Raw genomic sequence first — 27,728 nt, 5'->3', positions numbered from 1 at the left:
ACTATGATGAGGAGTATTTCATCACCATCCATACCAGCATATGCCTTTTCCAGGCCCAGTATAAAATGCTGCTGTGTGGAGTTTTTAGTGCCAGAATAGACACAGAACCTGAAGGAAGACAACCATGAGTTTTTACAGGCGCTTCTCTGTGTTACTCCAACCACAATACAAAGTTTCAGACTACACAGTACAGTAAATAAGATGGCACAGCTGTAGGGTGTTATCTCTGTTGAGCCTGAGGCCTGTACATCAGGACCAGAGGGAACTCTTTGTCAGTTCTTATTTTGTTCAGCTCTTCGGACTAATGTGGCTGTTTATGTCATTACTGACATGGTCATTACTGACATGGACCCCCCTATTAATAATGCATTCACAGTCAGGCAGCAAACTCCCCTTTCAGTCCACAATCAAACCAATGCACATATAAAAACAACTTGGCAGGCAAAAAAAAAAAAAAACATCCAGACACAGCCCAGCGAGCTATGCAACCTGAATCAATCAAACAAATGGGCTCCAAACTGCAGCACAAATTTATCCAGATGAACTAATTAGCTTTATTAATAGCTTTCACACCAGAATTCAAAAATGACAAAGCAGTTTTAAATTTGGCAGTTAAAAACATTACCAAGGCATTTCCAAAGTGTTAGTGCTGTAGCATCCCCAACACTAAGGTACTAACCTTTGTTAACAACCACCTGTTTTCCTCCAAATCATTGCAAAACAGATCATATGTACACGCAACACACACTACTCAATAAGCAACTCACAAACATGGAACACTTTTAACCTGCTTCATTCATTTAAAAGGCATGTGACTATTTGGCAAATGTGACAGCGACACAATTAAGTGTTAAACGTAAGTGCACAATCGGCAACAAAAGGACAAAGTGGTCTGAGATCAGCGCTGTTCGATATCTACATAAAAGGGTTAGAGGTGCAGCTGGAACAGTTTATCGGCTTTGGTCTCGCATAACATGACAGGTGAAGTTAAATTTCTGAGGGTGACCTGGTTCTGCTGTCGCACACAGAACAAGGGCAACAGCACAATCTGGCTCTGTTGGAAGAGCGCCGCTAAACCTGGACCCTAGAAGTAAAAAAGAGATAGACAAAAGTAATCATCTAAAAAAATAGGCCAGATGTCAGGAAAACAGACATCACATGACTCTAGACAGCACCACCCTGGAAGACACTTTAAGCTACACCTACCCTGGTCTGACAATCAGCGCATCACAGATTTTAACATGGAAGTGAATTATTTAGGAGAAAAAACTTGCAGAGCACTGCATGTAGTTAAAAAGATGACTCTAGGTACCCCCGAGTGGCTCACACAGTAAAAGCACTTCTTTCAAGTGCAGACCGAGCCCTGCCCGGTTTGATACCAGTCATGTCATCAGCTAATGATACCACTGGGGACATAGGGATGGGTAGGGTGGTTGAGGGTTTGGCCATCCTGTTGCACATCAGTGACCCTGGCTGGTCAGTCTGGGTGCCTGTAGTCTGCCTGAATAAAGCTGGACATGAAGTGTCTTGCTATGACTCATTACGTTACATTAAATGACATTGCATACAGTACTCTTACATTACATTTTGTCATTTAGCAGATGCTCTTATCCAGAGCAACTTACTAAACTTATAAAGTTTATAAGTTATCCATTTACACAGCTGGATATTTACTGAGGCAGCTGTGGGTTAAGTACCTTGCCCAAGGGTACAGCAGCAGTACCCCAGAGAGGAATCGAACCAGCAACCTTTTCTTTTGGTTACAAGCCCTGCTCCTCACCACTATGCTACAGTGCCACTGTGGCCAAGGTTGTGCTACATTGCCACCCCATACCAAGCTTTTGTAGACATGAGTCTGTCCAAGCTTGGTATGGGGATTTCAGTGTGTAAAGAAGTGGCGCGGTTGGCTAAGCAAGACAAATTACCAGCCTTTGGGAAAGGACACACAACATCATTGGCTGCTTGGTATACTGCAGCATGCCATAGCATGAGAGTTAGTGATTCAGCACCCAGGGCATCACATCACCAGAAAAAGGCAGATTGATACTGCCCATATTGTACAATTTTTTTTTCTTTTTTCTTCCCATTGATGACTAATTTCATTAGTTATATGCATTGACAATGCATACACTTTGTTAGTCATGCCAATAAAGCTAACTCGAATTTGAATTTCATAGAGGGAAGGAAAGGGAGAAAGAGGGAGAGGGAGAGACAAAGTGCAGTGTAAGTAGAGTTGCTGACCACAGAGTTTTCAAAATTGCTAGAACTATAGGGGGAGGGAGAGAGGCCTTCTTTTCCACTGAGAACAATACACTCTACTCATATACTTACCGGGAAGTGAGAGCTTCAGTCTCACTGTCACAGCTACCACTCAAAACCATCTATCAAAAGAGTGACAGGCCTCACATCCACCCCTGGGTCAGATGTCATAGATGGCATCCCCACAATGCACCTGTATGTAGTCATTAAACGGACGCAGAAATCATGCATTCAGTGTGCCTGGATACAACATTCAGCACACACACAGCAATCAGTGTAATCTCCATAAACATAACCCGAGGTGCATGAAAAAACATGAAGCTGGCAGTCAGCATTTTTCAGGCCTACTACTCCCCCACCACCACCCGCTTTATCCCAGAGCCCACTCTTAATGTCATCTCCTATGCAAAAACACAAGACACACCCAAGGGCCTTACCCTTACCCTTCAGAATTTATTCTGGAGCTTTCTTTATGAATAATAAGGTACTCATCACAGAAGGTGGAATCATGTGCAATATAAACTATTTATGCAAAAGGACTACAATGAAAAGCAACTTTAATCTGTTTTTGATGTAGTTGCAGCTGAGGAGTTGCGAAATTTATGAGCCTGTTAACATGAGAATGAACAGGTTATTTCAAAGTCATTTATTTCCATTCATTTTTCATCTGAGGCGTAATATTTATTGCACTAAACTCAAACATCACTCTTTCATTAAAGATTTAAGGATATGAAAAAAGATAGCATAAAAAATAACACTGAAAAAAAAAACTTGGCCACCTCTTTACCAGCAGAGAGAGAGTTCCAGAGAGCCCGGCTGGCAGTGACAAACAGCATAACACATTGCAAATCGGTGTGATTTGCAATGGCATGGCGGTTTTGCCATTTTCATAGAATTTCACCGCGATTATTGCGCAGCTGGAGCTGAAAACGCTGTGGCGAGTTTATCGATCAGGCCTTCGGCAGAACCGGCATTTAGGAGTTAATCTCCCCCAGGGGGGCCCAGGGGCCCAATTAAAATGGGAGGGGGAGGAGTGCAGAGTCAGCATAGTGGCCGCACCCTCCCTTCACTGTCACTCATCCTAGGTATATAATCTCACTCTCGTACCCCTGCCCGAGGCTCCACTGGGACCAAATGCACATTACGCCATTATACCATCAGTGTCTCTGCTGAGCTGACACTCTTCCACCTGCAGAGTGATATGGTTTCATACATATTACTTACACACTGACATCTTATTTACTTGCACAAGGTCGCGGTTATACAGACCAAGGCTGCAAGTGGTCATGTCTCCATCCATTAGAGAGAACAACAACAACATTAGTATTAAATGCTGAAATTCTACACTAAGCAGAATTAGGCAAACACATATTTTTTGCAGTGATCCAGATAAGAAGTAAGATGATCCAATACTAAAAAAAGTCCCTGCGTTGCTTCATCTCTGACCGTGTTACCAAGAGGAGATTATTTTATTATTTACCTTATTTTATTTCCTGATTATCCAGGGATACTTGCAGCTTCCGTTGTTATATACTATCTATTGACAAAGGTGGATATTCATGGAAGCATTTCAGGTTTGGTGCCTTGCTCAAGGATAAGATTGAAGTGTCCAACCAAGAAAGTGAGTCATAAACATTCAGGTTACAAAATGAGGTCCTTTACCTCTATGCTGTTACCCCCAAAACGACACGTTTTTGGGGTGAAGGGACAGACAGGGGACACTGCCACGGTCAGGCATCACTACACATGTCTGCAGTTCACCTTGGCACCAGGAGATTCAGCAGCCCAGTGGAGGTCAGGCCTTATTTAAGAACACATGCCTCTTAATCTGGTTTTATGGCACATTAACGGCTCTGCCCAAACGGCTGAGTGGAGGGCCTGTCTTCTGAGCACAGCCACAATGGAAATGTTAATGAGGACAAAGTTATCGATCAGCGACTGCATGTTCCTATTCAGACACACAAACTCATTAAACAGCTGATGCATGAAGGATGGCGATACCCAACAGCATTTAAAAATATTAACCTTTGAGGGTAACATCAGGAACAACAGTCAGACTGACAGTACTCATTTCAAATTAAAGAAAGATTGGGATGACCCACTGTGTCTTCAGAGCTGGGATATGTTGCTTTCTTTTTTGGTAAATCATATATATGCCATTGTTTTTTGCCACTTTATCTAGTTTTTCACTTGAGCTGTAAGGTTTAAGGTAATCCAATTATATTGTTCTAAGAAAACCGCTGACCGGAAAGCTCCTTTGCCACTTTTACTACACTCAGCTTGAGACTGACTCTGTCACCGGTCACCTCAGCCAACAGTGCACATCACTGGTTTCCTGTCTACAAGAGGGGCAGCCAATGGAAAAATGTCTCATGAAGCAATACGTGCCTTGCCACAACCACCATTTCTCAAGAAGGCCTCCCCGTAGATGAAGACATACAGATCAAAATTGCTTATCCTTTCCAAACCTCTTCTAGTCATCAGTCACAGTGTTGAATTTTGGACTCCAGTTTGAGTCATGTTTCTGTAAGATCAAGGGGATGAATCTCAAACAGGCGCACCCCATGGTTATCTCAATACTAACATTCACTGCTGTTTTGGGATATTTAGTTGTGAGCTTCTGAAACTACACTGGTATTTATGACCCAGGGGGTTATTTGTAGTCCTTTAAGGTAAACATTCAAGTTCAAATGCAAATTCGAATTCAAATTCAAATTCAAATTCAAATTAAAAATCAAAAGCAAAATTTCTTTAATTTTAATCACGTAACTAGTACATAAAATGGCACGTTGTCTTCAGTTTTGAGAGCTGAGACAGTGTGACAGTGAAACAGTGCGAGACGTTGTCCTTGTGAGACTTCTGCAAGGGGGAGGCGGGGCTCCAAATGAACACCACAGGACCACAAGGTCTGATCTGTGTGATCCCTGATGCGTCTCTTGGCAGGATGCTGACAGATTGGGATGTAGAGCCTATCCGGGATCCATCTGTGCCCCAACAGTGGGGGTGGAGGGGAATATTCCTCCATTAATCCCTGTGCCTCTGATTCTGGCAGCCCTGAGGCAGAAAAGAGGGGTTAACTGAAACCTCCCATGCACCATGGCCACAAGTCACTACCCATAAGCAACTGCTCCACTTCTAGAACTCCTCTTTCTCTCAGCTGCACATAAAAATAAAATAAAATAAAATACAAAAAAGCTAGCTCACCAAGAAGCTAGCCAGAGCAGGTAGCCCCAGTCTTAGCATTAGTTAATAATGAGGACTGAAAATTCCATGTTCTTTGGAAGGTTAAGGTGAGTCATCCCCTTCCAACCCTCACTGTAAAGTGCTTTCTGGTCCACGATTGCGATCAAACATCACTGTTTTTATGAGCTGTGAAACTGACTGACTGCTTTGCAAGAACAGAGGTAGCTAAAGAACTATTACCCCCTAAATAGAGTTACTGGGCCAGCAATGTGAATGAGTGTTTGGGACACTTGGATTTACACTGCTGTGTTCCCATTAATTTACTAAAGTATAAAATAATCTAACTTAAAAAGAAATACACATAAAGGTAAAAGTAAGGGTGTCAGTCATGCAATGCTGACATGATGGTCCTTAACTTGCACAAGAGAGCTTGGGTTTGTCAACTCCACATGGCCAGCATTCTTCGCCATTGCTTGTCATCAAATAGCTACAGTAGAACAAATATTTGATGCTACATACCCATGTAAATAAGTATCCTTTCACCTGGAGGATTTAGGGGTGACATGTGGATTACCAATTCTAAATCTGACCTTCAAGACAAGCAGCCAAAATAAGACAGTCAAACAGAAGGTCTAAAAATACTAAGCTATATACCAACCCCATGTAACCAGCCTGCAGCAGGGACATGGGTAGTTTACAGGAGTGGCAAAATAGTTAATGTCCACCTTGAAACTTCTGTCCCCGATTTTTATAGCACAAAGCACAGAAAACGGGGACAATGTGTACCTTTACACTAATAATAATACAGATTTAGCACGTCTGGATCACTGAGCATACCAAAATACTCAGAGCCCAGTGTTAGGTGCCTTTGCACCATTGACACTTTTATCATTTTGAATAAGCATCTCCACAACTGACAGTTGTTGTTCAGCTGGAAACTGCACACTGTACCCTGTAAGCCAGTAAGCAGTACTTACTGTCTGAAAATCAGGATAATTTAACAGTAGTACGTTACATGGAGTAATGAAACAGCTACTTTTGGGTCTAGTAACACTGAATACATCCGATTTCGAAGTGTAACCCTGGAAATGAATATTATGTAAGACACAACTGTTCCTACACACGTGCATTTGCCCACCTAAATGATAAAGAACACAGTAAAGTTTCTTATACATTAGGAGTTTATACACACTAACACAATATTGTTTTCATCAGACTAATGCATTAAAAGAGCAAAGATTCCATGTATCTAAGAAGTGCTTGCAGAGTAGACAAAGTGCTTCTGTCCCGTCTTGAATTTCTGTAAGATTCAGCGAACGCTCTTTCTGACTCTGAAGTTCGCCCATGTCACACACTTCTGCGCTCCGACCACTGCCTACCTGAAGAACCTCTCCTCGCGGACTGCATGTTTTCGGAACGGGATGATCCTGCTTCCCGGGCCTTCGTCCCGACTCTGGCGGGGAGACAGCAGGGGCGATCGCATGGGCGTGGGAGTCATTCTATCGCGGCTCCAGCCCCTGAAGCAGACTCTGGGGCTGTACGCTGGAGAAGTGGCTGCCGGGACAGCACTGTCACAGGATGTGTGTGCTCAGCCTCACTGAACCAGGCCAGAGGGAGGAGCCTCAAGATGCCTTCAATCAGGACAGCCAATAAGCTTCCAGCTTTACCCTAGGCAGATCCTAACCCATTTCTGCTGGAGGACTGGGGCAGGTGACCAGAGCACAGGGTGGAAGGAAACTTTGGGCACAGAATGGACTCTTCATGTCATTCTTATCCTTCATCTTCCTCGCACTTTCATCTGTAAACTTTTTTTTACAGTGTGGCAACAGAATGAAGAGGTATAAATCCCTTATCCTCTGTCCCCAATAAAGCATCACTATGCACAGTGTCTGCCAAGGATGGAGGCTGATTAACTCTCAGCACAGACACAGGGATCTGAGCCAGTGGCTTTGATTGGCTCTGATTCAGGGCTTTCGTTTTTTCACAGAGATCCTCTGCTGAACTTAGAGTCACGCTATAACCGAACAGGTCATCAAAGCTCAAAGCCACAATGTCTAACCTCCTCCACATTACCAAATGCCACACAAGTAACATACTTCCAATAACTGAGAGCTCTTTTGGAGTTGCTATGAAATAAATTGGCATAGGGTAATGTACTTTCAAACAAACTACATAAAGATTCAATTTTACAAATAAATCTTTCCAGATGTTTGCCTATGACTACACCATGGGACAAAACTTACAGACCATAAACACCCCCTTATGACCAAAATGTAAATGGAAAAAAGTGCGGCCTACTGTATCCTATTTATATGATAAAAATAAAGGAAAAAACTATTATAAAATATCCTCTAGAGGTCAGTGTGTCAGCGCCCAGTGGAAAAGCAATCACATCTTTCCCATCCTATCAGCTGGAGGTAATCCTCCCAGATAAACAGAACTGTTCTAAAACGGCAGACCGCACATTCTTCCTGAACGTGCCACCGAGCCAAGTCAGGCTGCTCCGCGCTGTCCCACGGGTAGGGTGACACCAAGGCTGCCCCGATCGCAGCCACACTCCAAACTGTTGCACAATACACGCCCTCAATGTTCCTCACAACACCTTTCAGACCTGGGTACAGAGCTGATCTACACTATAAAACGAAGGAAAAATATGCCGTTAACACAGCAGATTACACGCCATTTCGTGTCACTGATGAAGTTACACAGAAAATGATGTGTGCCACATTTGTGATTTTTGATTATTTCCATCACCTGTTTAACTGGTGCCTTTGGCTTTTGTTCTTACATAATCTTGCTAATTGGAAGGATCAACCAGCTGTCGTGTTTCCCTGTGTGCATAGAGCATGCAGCACTATTTTTCACCATTAGCTATGCAATTCCCCTCCGGCCTTATAGAGTGTGCTCCTAATTACAAAATACACGCATCATGTAACTTAATGCCATTGACCAAACAAAAAAAATTACTATGGCTCAAACAAGCATGGATGCTGCTATAATTAAACTGCACATTCACGTATGGGCAGCTGTACCGCTGGAGAGGCACTGCCCTTGCAAAAACATTTAAATAATTAAAATCCTAAAAGTCAATTCTTTTGTGTAAGAGTGGGGTCCAACCAATTCTCAACTCCATGTATTTACTGAAGCTCAGACCTAAGAGAATACAACAACAACAAAAAGCCCCGCAACTTTTGTCAGTCTAATGTCAACAAAGATGCATTTTACTAGTTAGTGGTAATTGTATAATGATCCTGTCAGATGAAAGCCATAACAGCACAGACATATGTACGCATACATTTATACATGTGCTCAAAAGCCTTAACATCATTAGTGAGCTCATGAAGTCTGTTACATCATCTGCAGGTGGTGAGACAGTGGCATCGCAGTGGCCGCTGGTACATTCGTACCTCATAAGGATAATCCAATTACCAGCACACTCAGAGCTGCTCCATCTGTTCCCACACTCAGCCTACTGTACCAATGACACCGCTCTGTGACAAAGCAATCAACGACTCCCTGGCACTTACCTCAACAGTGAGGGGATGTGGATCTGTGACTGCAGAGCTGGGATTGTAATGCAGTGGTTGCAGGTTTGACTCCAATGTGGGGCACTTCAGTTGTAAAATGTACTTAACCTGCTTGAGTACATATCTGACTCTATATCCTAGTCTGTACCAAGCATAGGCATGTTTCTGAACTACAAAAAGCAGTAGAATACAATTTTCTGGAAATGCTTAATACTTGAAATAGAAACTAGGGTAGCGGTAATCTTTCCCATTTATTGTGTACATTTTCCAGCGTAAGATGACATATATGATGTCAATTGCACAAACACATTATGCGAAATACATTGGTCTGTACTTCATACTGCTACCTCTCTGGATCACTAAGAAATGTGCAGCTCTTTCTCTCCTTTATAAAACAATGTACATTTCAAAATCTATCACATCATAACGCGTCCCTCTGAAACTGTCTATGCGGAGCAGATTCTGTGTATTTGCAGTGTGTTGGCTGATGGGAGTGACCCCTGTTTGTTTCCTGTGGGATGTCTGCATGCTGGAATGTAACCCAGTGCGCAGTGCTGTGAAGCAGAGAAACATCCAGTTCATAACACGGCCATTTCTGCCACTCATGGTCAGAACAGTATTTCAGAATGTGCCGACCAAACAGCAACTGACCAAGTCTATGGACAGACCTCACCGTAGTCCCCATGCCACTTGGCCTTCCATTATAGAGTCACTGGACTTCACAAGGTTCATTATGAGTGGTTAGAACATCCAGCTCTACTCTTCAACAAACACAACTTGAATAGACTTCAACAGCCTCTCTCGGCATGAGTGAAGTTATCCAGAATGTCTGTAGTACCTGATTGTCAAATGCATACCAATTTAATTCAATTGTATTCTATACATGAGTGTACTCACCAGGCCAAGTGAGCATGCAGAGGTGGCTGGTGCTTTTGTTACAGTTTTGCTATGTGAATGCCATCTTTACAACTGCTAACCGCTCTATATCTTAACCTGGGTTAGTGAGTCTATGACAGCATCCGTTTGCCATCCTTAAACCTAACAACCTGATTAATAATTACAAATCTAGGCTCACCACAGTGTCTAGGGAGATAATGCTTTATGTGTGTGGGAGAGCGTGAGCCAAACACGAACCAGCTACACGGGGCACAATCTGCAAGACAAACAAAACCGGCCACGATGATCAGCATCCTTCACGTGCGCAGCATACAGGACTATTACATTACATTACATTATGTATTAGCTTAGCAGATGCCCTTATCCGGGGCAACTTACATAGGTCACATTTCACATATCATTAATTTATACAGCGGAATGCTCAGCGAGCCAATTCAGGTTGCATATATGGCTTGAAGGTAAGACACAGGTGCGTCAGGCTGGGATTCAAACAAGAATCTTTCTGGTAAAGCACTTAACTTTAAAAAATCCATGGTCACATATTCAAATAATTATGCATTACGGAAGACAATAGAAATGCACACTTTTGCCTGTAGCAAAAAAAAAAAGCAAAAAGAGTTGGCTCACTTGAATGTGAATGTTGTGAATGTTGTTTGTCCTCAGTGTAATCAGCACGATGCGTGATCTGTGCTCGTGTTTCGACGTGTCAGTGCAGGTCGGAGGCGGAATTCCTCAGATAAGGTCGCGTGGTGTGCGTACGAGGGCCGCGCAGAGCCGCAGACGGACGGGCGGCTGCTCTCTGAGCCGCCCCGCTGCGCAGACGGCAGAGGAGGACAGCGTCGTGCGCAGGCCTTTCAGAGTGAGGCTGCGCCCGTGGGCCGGTGCCGAGCGCAGACAGGAGACAGGAGACGTCGCTCGCCGCTCTGTCCCGCTCTGTCGGCGTTTCGCCCTCAACCACCCCCCCCCACCCCCACCCCCGTCCCTGAGACGGAGTCTCCTGCCGAACCGACCTCCCTGTCAGCATTCAGCACCGCGCGCCTGTCCGCTCATCTGCACAGCCGTGCGGAAACGCACACACACACACACACACACCGACGGGCCAACGTGCGCCGCTCCCGAACTCTGATAATCATCTGTACCACGTTTCCCTGCCAGGCACACCGGGGGCCCCGCCACACGTGCCAGCGTTAACAATAACTATGAGCACTGCAGTAGCCATGGTTCACATGCTCACTGCATAGTCATGCCAGAGATTACGAACCTTTATCATCAACTTTTTCTCATACCCTCACGGCTTTAGGGATAAAGATGATTACTGAAATCACCAATTGTTTCATTTATAAGGAATTTATTTATTTTATTTGTTTATTGTAATTTGTTTATGACTTGCTTTTGCGTTCCTGTGAATGTACCACTCCAACGGAACACGGAACTCATGCAATTACTCTTACTGTTATTCTCATATTCTGTAACAATGAATAATAAGATGAACAGAAAAATCTCATTAACGTTCATAATACAGTTAGATACAGACATTTAAAAGTTGTGGTTTAATGCAGATTATTTGCTTCCATAACAGTAATCATTGATAAAAAATCTGAAAAATTGTCTGTACACACCAACGAAAAATTCCAAAATAAAAAAGCATATCGAGCTCTGCAAGGTGTAGCCAATCAACCAAACAATTCCACTGCCATTCATAATAACCGCTGCACACTAGCACAGAAACCCAGAAAGCAATTTAAATTACTCCGCTAGGAGTCTCACTGCCAGCGTGATATTTAAAGGCCTTGGGATGGGGAGACAGGGCTGTCCTCTCATACTGCTTATGTTGTTTGCTTTGACTGAACTATTTATAAGAATGTAGCTGCCGAGTCACAGCTGAGCAGAATTCAATTTCAGACCGAGCAGGATTACTCCCCTGGCTCAGCTTGAAGATGCGTAATCACGGCCTTGTTTTTGATGAACGCGGTGGACAGCGTCAGCGGCCAGGGAGCTGCGTCACGGCTGCGAGGTGACGCCAACGCCGCCGCCCCACTGAAACAAGGGAACCCCACCATGTTCCTCACGTTGACCCCAATCTCCTCACTAATTCACTGCCGCCTCATAAAGATGAGCAGATGTATTTGTGCCTCAAAATGAAAGAAAGGGACTAAGGAGTAGTTCCAGGGCAGCAACACTGGAGTGCAATTTTTGCAACACACAGAACAGGAGGACATTTAACGCTACCCATCAAAAAAAAAAAAATCGAGGCCAAACTATTTTTAGAGGTAGGGTACTGCAGCGGTGTCCAGGGCTGGTAGAACCAGCTGGGACTTCCAGGCCTGGTGAATGGCACGCTCTGGAACCTGTCCCATCCCAGCTGCCCCCGGCAGGGGTGAGAGAGCAGGCCTGTGGGCCAGCCGACAGCTGAGCTCCAGCCCCCTGAACGCTCCGGACACCCAATCCCCGCACATGCCCAGACACCCTCCTCCTCACCTCTGACTGGCTGGACAGTGCTCGCCCACTGCCCTCCTCCCAGGCCCCCTCAAGACCACCCCGCCCCCCAACCCCCCCACCCCCCAAAAAAAAACCCTGAACATATTTATCCTACACGACTTACAGGCCCCTATGACATAACGAGATGTGTGTTAAAATGCTAAATCCAGTTATAAGAATAATTTCAAATGCATAAACATATATTCCAGAAAATTAATCGCTGAGACTTTTAGTAGATGCAGTCTCATGCATCTACTGTAAAATGCACTGAAAAATGACACATTTTGTAAATATGCATTCTCTAGCAAGCGCAAAGTCACTATAAAAATGAACAAAGCAATAATTTACTTTTTCGTAAAGTCAATATGATGTACACATGAACATACAGCATCTTAATGATTTGCTCCTTGTATACTAGATCACTTATTTGACCATACACTCATGCTACTATGTCATGCAGGGTCATATGTGCATGAAAGAAAGAGCAATGGAGCAATGGAGAGTGCACATTTTGACACTGACCAACAGAAACAGGGGTGCGGGTCTCAGCTCCAGTGGGCTGGCCACCCGTCGGCCTTTCCTTCCCCTCAATTAACACCCACACTGACCGGGCCCCCCTTCAGCCCAAATGCTTCCTGTCTCTCTGTCCAACACTCTGCCATGCCTTCCCATCACGCACCACTGCACGTGTCCATCAATATCCCCACACTCTCCCTCCGCTTTCCGGCTGAGTGGACGACAGCAGGCCGCTCTGGGGAGAAGCCTCAGGAAGCAGAGCTGCGTTTGCTTTAACGCACAGCATATGCTCAGAGATGCCTGTTAATAAGCAAGTGCTGCACTGCCCCTGCTCTCCCGGCCCTGTCCCGCTCTTGCAGAAGGATCTGAGAGCTCTGCGCTGCGCTGCACAGCAGTGATCCTGGTGGAAACAAAGAACCACACTGGCACTCTTCCACACGCTTAAACAACACACAGACAAAACTCAGCGCCTCTGCATTTTTAGGAAGGTGGGAGGGTAAACAACGCAGGAATAGCAGAGCGCTGCAGTTGGTTGAAAACAATCAGCAACATAAAGCACACCCAGAATTTCCCACACCGTGCAGTCATGCTTGTCTAAAATTTCTTTACAATTCACTACAAGAATCCTTGTTTTAAAAGTACTCATTTCAAACCTTTGAACTCCTTTCAAAAGTACTATTTATATCTGTTTTCTTAACATACAACATATGTGACCTATAGCTCACATATAATCCAGTGGATATTTACTGAATATTCAGGCAAAGAAGTTTGGTCAAGGGTACAACAGCAGAGCCACAGCCAGGATGTAAACCTGTAAACATCTGGGTGAATCTACTACACCACAGTGCCTTCCCTTTCTTTTGTACTTTTATATGACATGTTTGTTGATAATTATCTTTTTTCCTTAAAATTCCTGTCTTTACACGCACAAAAGCTATACTGTAAATAAAGACGGGGCAGGTCTGCTGTGCCCTCGACATCTTCAACAAACATGAAGAGATACACTTATGACACTGAAGTCAAGAACAGGGTCCTCTGCAATGGGAAATAACTGGAAATAGGAAGTGCTATTACCCTCTATAAAGGAGCTGACATTCACCTGGTCAGCTACGTTATTGAATTCCACCAAACAATGCAGAATTTTCACTGTAATCCATGAACATTGCTAAGTGAAAGATACTACTTTAAGTGCAACAAAAAATAAAAGTCAAATCTTGTGGACATCTTTAAATCTCTATTTTCCTTGATTGTTTTCTTCCCCACCTGCCTGTTTTTTGTTCCTCTCTAAGGTTCCTCATGACTGATTTTGCATCAGGATGCGCTTCCTGCTGCCTCACTAACTGAAGTCTGAAATGACAATGGCCTACTTTTGTCTCAAGGTAATCAATGCTGACCTGAATTCAGCTCTCAAGCACGAAGTCTGCACTGCAATGTGGGGCATGCCAACTGCAAGCAATCATGTGGGATGTCTTCTTCTGAATCATACTGCCTTAATTTGACGCACAATGGCAATGCTATGTATAGCAGTGCTTCCTGTTTCTGAGGTTAACATTGCACTTCCATCTTGGAATTTTATGACAGACCTGTTATACTGTTTAGACGTACACAACAATGTCTTCCTTCAATATAATGATAACCTACCTGGATGGACAATTGCCCTCTAATAGGACTAATATATGTCCTTGTATGTAGGCCTCCTTAATACATGCTTATAAACTAAAACATTCAAATACAGTCGTGTGTTCATTAATAAATAATTCTGTTTAACAAGCCTCAATAGTCTCTCTGTGGAGCACAAACAGTTATGGCAGTTTAAGAGCTATACAGCTGGTAGTTTGCACTAATTCAGTCTCACACAAAGCTGCCAGTGAAAGCAGTATCTGATGTTAGGAGATCACCTCTGCCGCAGGAAATAAACAGCCTTGCCTTAGCTACCCTCTTTAAGCCAAGGCCGGTAAGGGAAGACAATGACAAGGGTGTCCAAACGCTCAGCACCACCACCTGTGTGCGTGGGGATGGCTAATCCATGTACAGATACTTATTTTGTTGACTTAGTTATAGTTTATATCTAGATTTCTAAATTATTTAAGTCTTTTCTTTTACTGAACCCATGAGAGGCTGTATAGTCTCTGACTATTATAGTAGATCCAGGCAAAATGACAAGCCAAGATTCACTGAACGGACTTTTCTCCCCATATATCCCTAGGTTCTTTACTGGGTAAGAAGGGAAGTTTAGCTGTGGAAAATCGTAGAATTCTCAAGTCAGCCTCTGCTGCACACAGATCTCTCTGGAAACAATTAACCTTAATGAGGCTCTGGCTCTGAGGACAAGAAAAAAGCCTGAAAATGCAGAGGAACACACAGCAGCGAACCCAGACCCAACCCACTGCCGTGGAAACAGGAAACAAACGAATCAAAAGCTAATTGGATCAGGCTTAGAAGCCGACGCTCTGTCCACAAGGGCAGAATGACGGCTCTCTGAAATCGCTGAGAGCCACTGAAGATCCCCGCTCTTCTTTCAGCGTCAAATGTTTGCAGACAGCCGCAGTGGCCACTCTTCCTGACAGCAATTTCCACATTATCGAGCTTGACAGCAAGATTAATGCCAGTTAAAAATGAAAAGCCCTTTAGGTACACAGCAGACTCTTATCGCACTCCACAGGTGTGAAGTCATTTCTGGTTCAGAGTGATTCAGGCGACTTGGAATGACACTCAAATTGATATAAACCTTGTGCTCACCAACAGGGCTGTGTGTGGAAGTGCTCTGTGGGGAGTATTGAATAGCATGTGGGTAGTCATCTTTATCATTTTAATGGCTACAATCTGCTTTATGCTATAATTGCATAGTGCCCTCAATATCACTGATCAGTTGTGTATATTTTTGGACATGTGTAACTGCATTCAGGTCCATGTATGAACATTGAAAGCCAGCTGCTAAAAACATGAAAAAAGTTCTATGAAGAAGTAGGAAAAGCATTCCTGTATTACATCATTGTCATTTAACATACGTTCTTATCCAGAGTGACTTAGGTTACAGTTTTTTTTTTTTTACATTATCCATTTATACAGCTGGATATTGGGGTAAAGTACCTCACCCAAGGGTACAACAGCAGTGCCCCAGCGGGTAGTTGAACCTTTCAGTTATGAGGCCTGCTCTTTACCACACTGTACTGAAAAAGAATTAGAAGCAATCTCCTGCAGTTTCAGCTCTCTGGCAGTCCATACTCTAACAATGTGTCTTTAAAGGCTGCGCCCATATTTTATTGAACAAATGAAAGTGCTGCTTCATCACAGAGCTGCATTCATCTAGGTGATTGCAACCACACGTCTCTGTGAATTGCTGTGACCCATCTGTCAGAGGTTAAACTGTAATCAATGGCACATCAGGCCTCTGAAAGGAGCCGGGCCAAAAGGGAAGTGTTCAAGGTGAAAGGACAGAGAGAGCCAGCTCACTGCCTGGCCTCCCATCACTCACCTGTGTGGCTTGTGTAAATCTTACAGGAGCTTATTCCATACAGAAACAGTTGTAATAACACATTAAATAATTATTTGTATTGCCCATTTGTTGATGAGACAGCTCAGGGCAACTCGTTTAGTTTTGCATATTTATCCAGCTGGGTATCTACTGAAAGAATCCATGAGGCACTCAAGGGTCCTGTGGAATGGAACCTGCAACCTAATGGTTCTAAGCCTTGTTACTCGACTGCTGTTCCACATCGCCACAGTTGATTATTTCAATTACATCGATTAAGTGTGTTTCCTTTTCTGTTCCCAGGCAGTCTCCCTTTGAGTGAGAGTGAGTATGTGAGGGTGGAGTGTGTGTGTGTGTGAGCATGTGTGGGTGTGTGTAGGTGTGTGCACATGTGGATGAGTGCATTTGGGGTGTGTATGTGGATGTGCGTGTGTATGTATTTTCAGTATGTGTGTGGATTTTGTGTGTGTGTGTGTGTGTGTGTATGTGTGTGTGTGTCCTTGTGTGCATTTGGGGTGTGTGTGTAGGGGTAGATTTACTTGACACCACCCTGTGTGACCTTTTCTAAATCAGGCAGCCGTCACACAGGGGCAGTTCCTCGTTCCCCTGTGTCCCTAAGCAGCTCCCTGCACTCAGGGTTTAAATAGGTGACCTACTAACAGCAGCACAGAGAGCCAGGGGCAGCCCTGCCCTTACACACTCACACGCATGCACAGGGCACACACACACACACATACACACTCATAGACACACACACACACACGCACGCACGCACACTCACACATGCGCACAAGCGCACACACACATATACACATGCACACACACGCACTCATGCACAGACACATATGCACACATACAAGCACATATGCACCAACTCTCACACACATCCATGCAAGTAAACACACATGTACACACACTCACACGCACACAAACGCAGACATGCATATTTGTGTCAGTACCGCCAGGCAGACGTTTCATTGGACTGCAGGAGAAAGGGGATAATTCACTGAATTTAGAACCATCTTGAACACCGTTTACTCCCCAGGGACGTAAAGGCACCTGGCCTGCTGCTGTTTCTGTTCAGTGCTCTGTTCTGCTTGTGTTCTCTCCCTGACCATCTCAAACCTCCGAAAGCATGGGGAGTAAAGTCAAATCGATCGAATTATTCTGGACATAGGATATTTCATGGAAAGAACACAAGTTGTAGCAGACACAATAAAAGAAAGCCTTAGAGTGGGAAATGCAAATAGATGTGATCAAAGCGTATTTGATCTAAGGCAAAGAGATGTCCTAATAGAACATATATGCATGGAACATATGCAGACATACAAGCCAGATGCTTTTGAAGTGACACAAATTGCAAAAAACACTCATACATTTGTGAGGAAAAAGGAAAACACAGAAAATTTCCCCTCAGTCTCCTCATGAATGCTGAAGAAAAAAATTACCAAATTAACTAAATAATAACAATAATAAAAATATTCATAAATTATATTTTTTTTTTTTCAGGGAACCTACACCCTTCGGGTTACTGTTTAAACTATTTCCTGTTTACCTTATTTAATTCCACATTTGAAGATATTTTATAGTTTGTATGCATGGGTGGGTTAGAATTGACACTCCTACGATCATAAATCTAGTGTCCGCAATCAGTGTCTTGCAAACATCCACGTGTACATTGAGTCCATATCTATATACTATACATTCGTTCCACAGCATTCAAAGAAAAAGCATACAATAAAGTTGCCTTTGCCTATTTAAAATTTTACTAAAGCAAAAAAGTGACAATGTCATAACTTAAGATGGCCTCAAAGAGGGAAAAGGGCTGTTTTCACTGAGATGTTTCACTTTGCCATCCCACCTTAAGACTGCCCACACAGAGTAGGTACTTCAAACATTAAAGGATAGCTCTCCTTTAGTTCACAACATGATAATGTTATCGCAGTCCTTGACAACCCTGAGCAACACCCTAGAAGAAGCATGACCTGTTGCTATTTACCATTATAAAGATTACATACTGTACTTTTTGAACCGAGGAGTTCTGGCAATGGAACTTTCAGTTCAAGAAAGCAGAAGCAGAACTTTGAAAGTAAAGGACAGATAGTCCATCATCTTGGTATTATAAAGTATCTCATTATCAACTCATACAGAATTGATGTTCTTTTCATACTTCACATTTGCAATGTCCAACAGATAGGGAATCATCTATACCACATCCAGCAGCAAGCAAACAACCCTTCTTTTGACCAACAGCAAAGAAATCATATCTCCCCTAGCCAACTGTGAGCAAATTATATCTCCCTGGGCCAAAAGCAAGTGATTGACATCTCCCACACCCAGTAGCAAGCAAATCACACGTCAGGCTCAACAGAAAGGAAATTGCCTTTCCCATGGTCAACAGAAAGGGATTTGCATTCCTCACTGCCAAAAGTAAAGGGATCACATCTCCCACTGCCCGTAGCAACTGAGTCATACCTTCAGAGCCAATTAACAGCTTGAATGAACAGGAGCTCTATACGACGGCAGTGTAGCATAGTGGTTAAGGAGCAGGGCTCATAACCGAAAGATTGCCAGTTAGATTCCTCGCTGGAGCACTGCTGCTGTACCTATGGTTAAGGTACTTAACCCACAATTGCCTCAGTAAACATCTAGCTGCATAAATGGATAACATTGTAAAAAACTGAAACCGATGTAAGTCGCTCTGGATAAGAGCATCTGCTAAATGCTAATAATGTAATGTAATCCATACACTGGGATCACATACAGCTGGCACACCCTAGCTCTGCTAATGTGTGACCTCAGAGGGGAGGAACTGAGAAGACAGCAGAGCGTGAATTAGTTCCTCGCTTCACTGGGTGAGGGTTTGCCCACTGCTAAGCTTCTCTCCTGCTCCTTCACACACGTCAGTGATCCCCTCTCAACTTCGGCAGGTAAACTCTGACCAACACACATCCAGAACAAACGCTCGAGGGCAATTCATACACGACAGTTGTACCTGAAACAGTGGGAGATTGTTATTTGTCTAAGTTGAGGAATGCAGATTTACGGACTTTATATACAGGGACAGACATCTCAAATGCAGAGTGTATGTGCAGGTGAAGTGAGAAACTGGAGGAGAGAGTACAGACAAGTGTCAGATTGTCACAGTTCACACGTGTGTTGTCAGGGAAACAATCCACTCCAGTTTTCTCAAACTGGTCACCTGATCCTTCCTAGAATAAAGAGGTTCCAACAGCAGAGGCTAAACTGAACTGCTTATACTGTAGGTGAATGAAACAGGGGTGACCTACAGTACAAGCAGCTAATTCAGTTTTATTTCACTGTCCTCTGATGTGGTGGACAGAATGCTCTTAACCCTTCTGTACTTCACACGAACATTTTCATTGTTAATAAAAGGTAGGGCACTCCCAAGAGGCTCAGTCAGCTAAAGCACTTGCTTCAAACGCAGGCTGAGCCCTATAACCCGGGTTCAAATCCAGTCACCTCATCTGACCACGGGCCCGTAGCACTGGAACAAATTGGCTTTGTTCACGCATGGGTAGGAGTGCATTCCCTCACCACTCTGCTGCAGTGCCCTCTAATGGCTAATAAGGTGCCTGCAATGTCCCTCAGTGATGTCAGTGGGGGCTTGTCTATCCTCCAATTGGCATACGCCCTGCTGCGGTGCCCTGGGGGGTCTCAGTGCGGTGGAGGATTGCATTCACCTTGCTCAGTGCTCCAACATGAGCACAGGAGGCGTGTGAAGATACGAGCCTGGTGCAAAATCGGAATCGAAGAAAAGGTATAAAAATACTCTCTTAAGACTGATCTCTTATCTCTTTCCTACAGCCTGTGGCAGCGGTACGGTGCTGTGGCAGCTGTAGATTGTCATCACGTTATCCTCGGAGAGAGGGGAGCAAACACACAGGCGGCCCCTCCCAATTATGGCTGTCAGCAGCCCCGCTCCTGTGGGGAAGGAACGCCACCATAGAGAACCCCCACAATCCTGCATTCACAACGGGGTTCCTCTCTGAGGCTACTCGCCTCACCTCGAAGCGAGTCCCCTCGTGAGCTGAAAGAATCGGACGCGGGATATACAAAAGGCGACCATCTGTTTGCAAGTGTTCTGACAAATGGCCTCTGCTGAGATTTGGCAATACAAAGCACTTCGCAGACACAACATTGTTTTGCTTCATCTGTTTTGAAGGTACACTTTATCCAGGGGACTTAAATAGGAAACAATAGCAGTGCCTCATCCAGGCTCAGAACCTCAATGTCTTTGTCATAGGTCTAATTCCCTAACCCCTAAGGCAGTGAAGACATACTGTGTGTAATGGTTTTCCATCCAAATGCTTCTAATGTATGTGGTTTAATTAAACCGTTGAATGAATGATTAGGGTTTGCCTTTGCTTCACAGTTGTCTAACTTATGACAAACTTATGTTTGTTAATATCTTGCCTTTAAAGTGAAGGCAGTTGCACTAATTAACTGTTCTGGGACACACTGAGTCCAATGGATCAATTAGCTAAAACTAAACAGTATTAATCATTTGTTTGAGGGACAAAACTAACAGAAATGAGTTCAGTTTTTCAATGAGTTCACTTTTAACTTGGCTTTACTTTGAAGTAGAATCACAGTTGGACTGCGCTATACAGTGTCAAGTGTAACATCATGAAGTGTGTTTCACAAAAGTGAAGTTGTATTCTAGGAATTGTTATATTCATTCATTCGAAAATGCATAAAGCACAGCCAGTCATGCATAAAACTAATGAGCCATGGTGGTGAGGCACATGTTGACAAAACTTAGTCAGTGACTTTAAACAAAACTTTACCGTATAGCAATCAACTTAACCGGTCTTGTGTACAGTCACCTCCTAACCCATTCTTTATATCATGGGATAGAGTCACTTTCTTTGACTTGCTCACTATCCACCACTGGAAAAACTAGGTAGCTGAATCAGGAATAATTAAAAAGTCTAAGTGACAATATATGCACAGCCATTGAATAACAACTGTCTTCAGCTCAGCCAGAAGCTCTGCATAATGAATGTTCATGAACATCTTATATCAACCAAGTGTAATGATTGCACTGCAAAATATCATCCGAATAACCTTGTAGGTGGATGGAAAGCTAAACATTGCCTTAAAAGTCCACATTCTGGCACCAATCCAGAGAAACCTACCTTTGTATGGAGTGTCTTGGAGTGATTTGTTAAATGCTCACTTCCTGTCTGTACACAAGGATCAGGTTCCTACAAGAACAGTGAACAGAAAAAGTTGTAATCTTCCAGGTAACAACAGCATGGACTTAAACACAATCCTCAACTGTGCTGACAGTTTAACCATCTCAAGACTGGAGCTACTTTTTAGTCTTATCACCACATTCCTGAAATATTACTGCATTCATGAAGACAGATTAGACATTTATACTCATTCTGAACCTCAAACTCATTTGTATTGTGAGAAACTGCCCCTCTCAAACTCTTTCATCACAAATAAATGCAAAAGGAAAAACGTTCAAGCAAACTCTCACATGCGAGCAATGAATTACTGAATCTGATAAGATGTTCTGGCACACAGGAAAGGAATACATTTCCCTTTGAAATGACAGATTTTTCACAATGTGCCAAGACATAATAAAACCACTAACATGTTGCTATATTCAGCAGATCACAACAGTTCATCACTTAGCAAACCCTTCTGGACATTTCATTCTTTACTGAGAAAGACTGGCAATTCAAAGATATCTCTGCCATGACAAGTAACAGATAAGCTGCTCTGCTCTGGCCCCTCCCTGGCCGGTAATAGCTGGAAATGTAACCTTGAGTCTATAAGCGAGGATAGCTTGCTGTCTTTGTCATGACAGAGAGGGATCTTACACTCATACCTTTGGAATTGCATTACTCTCCGTCTCTTCCGACCCTCCCCCCACAAAGATTATGTGTACATAAAAACATGCCTTCTTCGCATGTGTAAAAACAAACGCGGGATTTAACAGGGAGGAATATGACAGGAATGACATAGCATGGAGGAATCCTATCTGCGTTTAATCAAGCAGCCAAAGGCCATCTGTCTCTCCGATCACAGTGCATCAACCTGCACCTTGACTTGTAAAGCAGATGACTCTGTTGGGATGTCTGTGAATGTCAAAGCTGCGGTCTGTTTTACAGACACCCGCAGTCTGGCAGAGCGGTTCAGACCGGTGTAAGCAGCCAAACTATGACAAGAGAAAACACAGCTCTGCAGCACATCTCTTCAAAGCTTTCTTATGTTTTTCACATCTATTTCTTCTCTTGCAAAGTATTGCTCACATAAAGATATGTGTCTCACAGACTAAAAATACCATCAAAATGATCTTAGGAGAGCCTCCAAAACGTACCTATTTACATATTTCCAATAAAAAAAAATACCTGGGGTGAACTGAAACACACCAATGGAACCTCAATGAAACCTGCCAAATCACCTGAATTTCTGTGAAGATACATGGCAGTGTCTTAAGCAAGATCAGCTCTAAAACAGATCAAAGCCAATAAATGCGGCTGGGACAATATGACAAAAAGCAGAAACCCACAAGTGAGGCAGAATTTGAATATAAAGTAATATGGAATGGTGCACTGATCTGAGCAGGAGAAAAATGAGGACATTATGTCTCTCTAGAGCTTTATTTATTTTTTTTATTATTTTGAAAAACGATGATAGTGGGCATTGAGATAACAGAGGAATGCTAAGAATGCTGGTGCTTTGCGTTAAACCCAGCACCCAAAACAATTATTTTATTACCTCGTTTCACTGATGCTTATAACTGCACTGAACTAGGTGACACACAGGTTACATGCTTTTAATTACATTATCTGTTATCCGTTTAGTGGATGCTCTGATGGCATATTGCATATTTCACAGGTTTTGATATATGATATCAGAGTGCCACCTTTTTTTGTTCTTCATTTTCATGGGTTTCTCTAAGCACTCTGTGTCACAAGACAACTTTCTTTGCAAAGGGGTGACCTCATCTCCGAGGCCAAAGTCCATCAGCACTCAAGGCTTGTGAAGCGCGATACAGTATGCGCGGTTACTTCACACGTGGCAGAGCAAGCCAATCATTTACTGCGTGGCGTCCGCAGAGGGTTTGAGCACAGACCCGCCTTCAACACAAGCCGTATCCGAAAGAGCCGCCGACAGTTCTCCCGTTTACGCGCTTTCTCCAACAAACAGCATATGCTATGAAGAGCTGTTAGGCCTCTTTGAACCCGCCAGCTAAAAGAGAGGCGAGTGTGACTGCAGAGGACCAAGTGCGGGGCACAGAGCGTCATTGTGTGTGTGCAATGAAAGCTCCTCTGTGATGGTATGGGGGCTGTAATGAGCCTTGAATATGCTGTCAGAGCGCTGATTTACCTCCTCGGTGCTGCGGACACCCATCACAAGCACCTACTGTTCAGAGCCCTGCTGTAAACAGCGCCTCATTTCACAATGTTGAAACGCACCGTTTGATGGGTTCACGTAAGTAACGCAAGGCCTACCGTATTTCTAGGAACAACTGTGCGGAACACGGGTGGTTTTCACTTTCTCTCTGACAATATGGAGTTTGTATAATGCCCTTCATCCTAGTACACTAAGGAGCTTATCAGTGACGGAGTTCCTCACTTCATCCACCGCTAGCAATCAGAGCAGAAGATAACGGGATAACAAGATGGTAATCCCATTTTTTTCATCTGGTAAAGCCGTGACCCGGAAAGGTGCTGTACACTGTAATCCTCAGCAAGTGTCCAGATGATTTTTTCTTGAAGTCATGGACTGGCTGTGCTTTCAGGACAACACTTTACAGGAAGTTGGCTTCAGCATTTTATGATATTTGTGGTGCCACCTCTGGTGGCAACCACCCAGGTAATGCAGTAATCATGGCTCGGCATATATGAAAAAAGGACAATGTCAAAATAAGGAGAGACCAGGAGGAAAAGAAGGAAGAAAATAGAGGAAGAAGATGAAAGAAATGTATTCTGGGTAATTTATCCACACACACCGAAACGCGTAACAGAGTAACAGGAGAAAAAACAAGTTGAGGTTAATCCTATCTAGGCTAATACTAAAATCAATAATGGAGTCACACAGATAATTATGTACTGTACTGTTGTCAGTTATAGCCTGGTAAGTGGGAGACTGGTCATGCCATTCTGTTACGGTGGACATTGAAGATGACTGGTAGTCTGACTCAGACAGCCGCATTGGGAAACTGAACGTGACCAAGGGGTTAAACTCTTACTCTTTACGGAAGAGAGCCTTGGGATTTTAAATGTCAACAGAGAGTCAGGACCTTGGGTTTAATGTCTCATTCAGAAGTCGGCACTTCCTGCAGATGACTGAAGCACCGCAGTGGGGTATTTCTCTTTGTTTTATGCTTCTTGTGGACTAGAGACAGTGTTGTTTAAATTATTTTTCAGTTCTGCTTGATTAGTCCACCCTGGTGACTTTACTTTTTCACTCTTTAAAAACTACTATTGTTGCAGCATGTTCATTCAAGGTTATCTGACTTTGTAATAAATCTCCAAAAACATTACTGACCATGTATTACAAATAAAGAACAAAATATCTAAAAAACCTAGAGCAAATCCACCAGGAAGACTGGTCAAAAAGTGTTGTCAGAAGTGCCTCATTCTCATAATGTTCCACAGGAAGTATTCTGTAAGTGAAATCCATGCCAGAGGAGGATTTACAAAATGCTAACTAGTGTGGTATGGACACCTGTGACCCTCAGGCTTCATGGAATAAAAATGTTTTATTCTGAAACAATATAACTGTCCAATGATATCAAAATTCAACTATAACATTTTCATTTTTAGCAGGAAAAATGACTTGTTACAATAATAATAATTAATAACAGTCCTTTATCTTAAAGCTACATCACATTTATGTAATATACCATTCTGCCCTTGTTCCTGCTGTTCTTATGAGGTGCACTATGGAGAGCCTGCCCTGACGGACTCGTAAGTCGGTCTGGGTAAGTGTGTCTGCCAAAATAAGAATCAAAAAATAAATAAAAGAGTATGCAGTAAAGTAACAGCAGTTATCTCCTCCTTCACGGCACTCCACAAACCCTCTGGCAGTCAGTGCTGCCTCAGGTCAGCCAGCGCGTCTGTGTTAGTGGTTCACCGATGACAGGCAGACCCCGTGAGAGGCTCCTGGCTGCATTCAAACTTCAAGTAAAATTTCAGACTTCCATTTTTTTGGCTTCAGGTCAAGAAACAACATTCTGCTTCACACAAAGTCATCTCAGTAGGCTGAGGGCCTCTGGTCCAAGCTTAAGTTTTGCTGTTTGGGACTGATCACAAACAGTCAGTCTGTCTTTATTACTTAACTATAGATTATACTTGTTCAATCTAATCACAATAGATTGTGTTATTTTCTGTTACTAAAATGTGTAAAATATAATGCTTGCTTTAGTTGGATTTAGTTGGTGGTTGGATTTAGTGAAGGCATTGATAAAGGCCACTAAAAGGGTACTGGAAGAAGTTAAGTAGTTAAGAACAAAGTAGTGGTTAAAATAAATACTGGTAGGACAACTTCCAAGACCACAAAGTAACTGTACAGTATTAACAGTATTTAAAAAGTGTTTCCACTGTACAGTGAACATGCAGAAGCAGTGGTATTAACACTTTAATGGCAGGAAACTCCATCCAGGCACCCCTTAGTGATCGGCGGACATTGCTCCCCCCCACACCCAGCACTATACGGAAATCCTTATTTACTGTTCCATTTTTTCATAGCAGGAACATTAACTGAACAATTACTGGAAACCGCTCAGTCGATACGTTTCATGCTGCGGCCCACTCACAGCGCAGCCAACTAAACTCAAGGCTGGTGTGGGGTTCTCCTATCCGTCCAGCATCTCAGAACGACACCTTTGGTGATTAGATGTGGGCTGCACAGGTGTAAGATCATGACAGCTCTGCTGTCAGTGTCTGTTGGTTATAAATAAAAAAGTGCCCCCCCCCCCCTCCCCCTACACCCAATCACCTCTCACTTGTCACCTCGCTTAAACGTTTCCTGTACAGTATCTTGGACCGTTTTTCCAGTCCGTATAAACAAACCTTTTGCCAAAGTCAACCCAGAAGCCTATAGCAGCCTCAAGTGTCTGGAGACTCAGGGGGTATTAATCACCCACATCTGTCATGGAACAGGCTTAGAGGGGATTCTGACCTCCAGAAGGCATAGGGTGGTATTCTGGGGACCAAAACACACACTGCTGTCCAAATGCACCCTGTTTTTGACCCAAATATTCATAACATCCAGGCTAAGCTAAAACAGCAGTTACTGAGCTGCAAGAACATTATAACAGGTGATAATAACTGATTATAACTATGATAATAGTCTCCTTGCCCTAAACTGTTATATACAACAGTAAACAAGCATTACATTTTAACCCATATTTTCTGAATGACCAGCACTGTATTCAATTTGTCTTCTAAGACCCCACATCACCACTGAAATTGATAAAAGTCAGACTGGAAAATCATTATTTGACCATCATGACCTTGCAGCGCCTTGGTGTATGTTCTTGACCATGTGACTTACAACCCTGCAACAAATTTGGCAGGTCCAGGGCTAAGAAAAGGGTGACGCAAGTGGCTCATCCCCGTGCTGTCCTCACGCGACCCCACCTCTCCTCTCCCATTACTCATAAAAAAGTCTGTAATTTGTGGATCGATAATGAAAGAGGTCCGCTGCATTTTGGCAAGGCTCCCAGCGATTCATCTCATCCATCCCCCCGATAACCATCTGGAGCAGAGCTTGAAGGGCTCCTACCTCTGCTTCTGCTACTCTGTCTCACACAGAAGGAATGAGACGACGCTGATCAGGTATCAGATCAAGTAACAAAACAAAAACATTAAGGACACTACAGTCAAGAATCTACTCAACCTTTCAACCTGTCTACATTACAATACATTCATTTAGCAGACCCTCTTATCCAGAGCAACTTACATAGGTTACAGCTTTTTTTTACATGTTATCGATTTATATGGCTGGACATTAACTTACCATTAATTAAGGCAATGGTGGGTTAAGTACCTTGCCCAAGGGTACAGCAGGAGTGCCTCAGTGGGGAATCAAACCACCAACCTTTTGTTAACAAGCGCAGCTCCTTACCACAACACCACACTGTCCCCCCACAAACTGAATCCAAGGGAAATGTTACATTAACCCTGTACCCTGTAAACAGGACTGGTCAGTGTTCAGCAGTTCAACAGATCATAGTAGAAAGTGGCCTTTGTCAAATGGGTGCCACTCAATGTCCACAATCATGAGCTTGGGGGGAGGGGGGGGGGGGGCAGCATCCACGGGAAATAATTCCCACACCAATTCTACAGCCATCACCAAAGCACAAGCAAATTCCTGGCAAAGAGCTAACGCCAAATATGAGAGCC

At 43.4% G+C, this 27,728-nt stretch overlaps 1 protein-coding gene across 2 annotated transcripts in view; it reads right to left on the bottom strand.

The window, feature by feature from the left end:
* The window catches only part of LOC118792513 (microtubule-associated protein RP/EB family member 3-like), a 44,300-nt gene that overhangs the window by 7,362 nt on the left and 9,210 nt on the right, over window positions 1-27,728 (bottom strand). For both annotated transcript variants that reach the window (XM_036550384.1, XM_036550385.1), the window contains exon 2: window positions 21,495-21,563. The gene's annotated coding sequence lies outside the window, so the exon portion shown is untranslated. The remainder of the gene's footprint in view (window positions 1-21,494; window positions 21,564-27,728) is intronic.

Source organism: Megalops cyprinoides, chromosome 17 (assembly GCF_013368585.1).
Source record: "Megalops cyprinoides isolate fMegCyp1 chromosome 17, fMegCyp1.pri, whole genome shotgun sequence".
Lineage (NCBI taxonomy): Eukaryota > Metazoa > Chordata > Actinopteri > Elopiformes > Megalopidae > Megalops > Megalops cyprinoides.
The sequence above is the reverse complement of the archived record's forward strand: the minus strand, read 5'-3'. Positions and strand labels throughout refer to the sequence as shown.